A 3,454-nucleotide genomic window follows, 5' to 3' on the forward strand; every position below is an offset into this window, starting at 1 on the left:
TTTCAGTATGTGCTTTCTTTATTTGTGGGACTGCTAATTTAAACTCTACCAAAGTTACCACAGGACACTACATGAGATGTCCCATTCCAGAAACAAACTTCTTAAAAAAATAGCACCTTTCAGATCTTCTTGAATGAAATACATCTTACATTTCAACGGAGTGCCCATAAAGTTTCACCAAACAACACTTAGCCTTACCACCTGTGGTAAGCTCTGATTATTTTCTTATTCTATTTCACTTTTTAAAAATTTCGGTCTTAGGGACTTCCCTGGTGGAGCAGTGGTTAAGAATCTGCCTGCCAATGCAGGGGACACAGGTTTGTTGATCCCTGGTCCGGGAAGATCCCACATGCCGTGGAGCAACTAAGCCCATGTGCCACAACTACTGAGCCTGCGCTCTAGAGCCCGTGAGCCACAACTACCGAAGCCTGCATGCCTAGAGCCCGTGCTCCACAACAAGAGAAGCCACCACAACAAGAAGCCTGCGCACCGCAACAAAGAGTAGCCCCTGCTCACCGCAACTAGGGGAAGCCCGCATGCAGCAACGAAGACCCAACACAGCCAAAATAAAATAAATAAAAAATTAATTTTAAAAAAAAGGTAAAAAAATCTTAAAAAAAAAATTTTTTGGTCATACCACACTTTTTTTTTAATGACCCACTTTGGCATCCATGATTTTTTTTTTTAATTTATTTAAAAATAAATTGGAACAAAAAGACAATAAGCCCTCCTTTCCTTGACCCTTCGTAGAAATCCCTTCAGGCCAAAAGGCCACATTCTGTACAGACATACCTCCTTTTATTGCAGTTCGCAGATACTGCAGGGTTTTTTTCTGTTTTTTCAGTTTTTGGGGTTTTTTTTACAAATTGAAGGTTTGTGGCAACGCTGCGTTGTCAGATGATGGTAAGCATTTAAAGTATTTATTTTTTATTTTTTATTTTTTTAATGCTATTCTTGTCTGCTTACATTCTTTTTATTTATGTATGTATGTATGTATGTATGGCTTTGTTGGGTCTTCGTTTCTGTGCGAGGGCTTTCTCTAGTTGTGGCAAGCAGGGGCCACTCTTCATCGCGGTGCGGGGGCCACTCTTCATCGCGGTGCGTGGGCCTCTCACTGTTGCGGCCTCTCGTTGCCGAGCACAGGCTCCAGACGCGCAGGCTCAGTAATTGTGGCTCACGGGCTGAGTTGCTCCGCGGCATGTGGGATCTTCCCAGACCAGGGCTCGAACCCGCGTCCCCTGCATTGGCAGGCAGATTCTCAGCCACTGCGCCACCAGGGAAGCCCTAAAGTATTTTTAAATTAAGGTATATACATTGTTTTTTTAGACACAATGCGATTGCACACTTAATAGACTATAGTGTAGACATAACTTATATATGCACCAGGAAATCAAAAAATTCATGTGACTTTATTGTGATACTTGCTTTGTTGTGGTAGTCTGGGACTGAACACACAATATTTTAGAGGGATGACTGTACATTGGGGGAAAGGCTTGTGTCCATTAGGGTTTAGAAATCTATTCCAGGAGCAATTGGCTAAATACCTCATCCAATTCCCCCCAGCCTCTCTGGTCCATGGTAGACGTTGCTCGTGGATTCTGGCATTCTCCCTGCCAAGCCTTCCAGGCAGCCTGGTGCTCCAGGCCCTCACTGTGGTTGACTCAGAGTTGGTGAACAGGTGCCATATCCCAGACAAATTGGGACACCCGCCCCCGTTCCCCTCCCCGCCCCCCCCCCCCGCCTCCCCAGTGCTCCTCAAGAGCCTGTGGTCCAGGGAATGAGGGCCTAGACATTGGGAAGAGACTCTCCGCCTACCACCCGCCTCCAGGTGTGCAACAGCAAGCAGGTCACTTAACTCCTTTGAACCTCCGGTTTCCTCACCTGTAAGGTGGGTGGATTTGAGGGTCACATGAGATCATAGATGTCAGGTTGCCCATGGGAAGTGATGGCCACCTCTGCCCACCTACCTGTGTCCTCGTTCCTCCTTAGTAGTCAGTGGTTCTTCCCTACACCCACCCTGCCACCCCACGAGCAACTCTCAGGTCCACTCATGTATCCCTTTGGATTCAGGAACCTCAGACCCACTGATGCCTCTGGCCTTTCTCTACCTGCTTGAACAAGAGTTGTCTCTCCTTCATGTGAAGGAAAAAAGTAGTGTGTTTGGATTTGAAAAGAAACTGTTGGGAATCACTTCACTTTTTTCGTTGTTTTTTTTTTGCCGTGCCATGTGACATGTGGGATACTAGTTCCCTGACCAGGGATCGAATTTGCGCCCCCCGTATTGGAAGCTCAGAGTCTTAACCACTGGACCACCAGGGAAGTCTGGGAATCACTTGTAAATAATTCTACTGCAGTAGGAAGATCATGAAGTGAATTCTCCTAACACCATCAAGGCCAGTCGAGTTTTCGCAGGTTTTTCATAGTGTACCTTTATATGTTTCTGATGCAGAAGTTATCTCTGTGACTCACTTCTGCCAGAATTTGTCCTTTTCTGTCTTGTGGTTTGGGAGGCCCCGTGGCTCCACTTGCTCCTGGCAGATTGACAGCATGGGGCCTTGCGGCGCTCCTTGTCTGCCAGTGGTGTCTGTCTCCCTTCTGTACTTTTCCGGGTTATGATGCTGCTCTTCCAGTCTGGTCAGCCACCTCCTGCCACGCCACTATGGCCCTTGAAACTAAACTGCCATGTTTTCCACTTTCTAGACCATTTAAAGGCTGACGTTGGTCCTCTTTTCGTTGCAAAAGCTGCCTAACAATAGGCCAGTAGCCAAGGTGTTCAATGGACATTTCATGGCCTTTGTCATCCTCAGAGGTGGAATGGACTTCTAAAAAATCAACTCAACAAAGATCTCTACCTCTTCCTGGTCCATACACTTTAGTAAGGTAGTTTGGTCACTGAATGTGTTTGTCACCAGAAAGGATTTATCTCTATCTCCTGGGTAAAGATCAGGTCAAAGGGGTTGGGAGTTATATAGACTATTTGGAAAATTTGGAATTCTACCCTCATCATTCCTGTGTATGATGCATCTTTCTTCCCCCTAACAGCAAGCCCAGGTTCGCCTGGTTGGTGCACCCTCTGGGTGGCAGCTGACCAAAGGGGGGCCTCAGGAATTAATTCTGGTTCAGCCTCCGAGATTCTTTCTTGGATGACTAGTCCCAGGTCATGAAAACAATGACCACTTGGTCACTGAGTGCCCTGCCTGCCACGTCTCCCTACAGTGGCCCACGTGGTCTCTGTAAATTTGTAAAAATGCTTGTTCCATTCACATCTGACCTTTCCAAACAAAAGGTCTGGGTGTGAGTAGGTGATGATAGAAGAGGTAAAGCTATACCTTCTGGGATGGGAGTCACACTGATTTCGTGTCCTCGGAGGGAGAATAACAACCTGGCACCTGGCAAGGGAACACCCCAGACCGCAGGAGGTGGGGGGGAAGGAGCGGTGTAATCAGTGCTCTTT

The sequence above is a fragment of the Balaenoptera borealis genome (genome assembly GCF_965194805.1).
Source record: "Balaenoptera borealis genome assembly, chromosome: 19".
NCBI classification, from domain to species: Eukaryota; Metazoa; Chordata; class Mammalia; order Artiodactyla; family Balaenopteridae; genus Balaenoptera; species Balaenoptera borealis.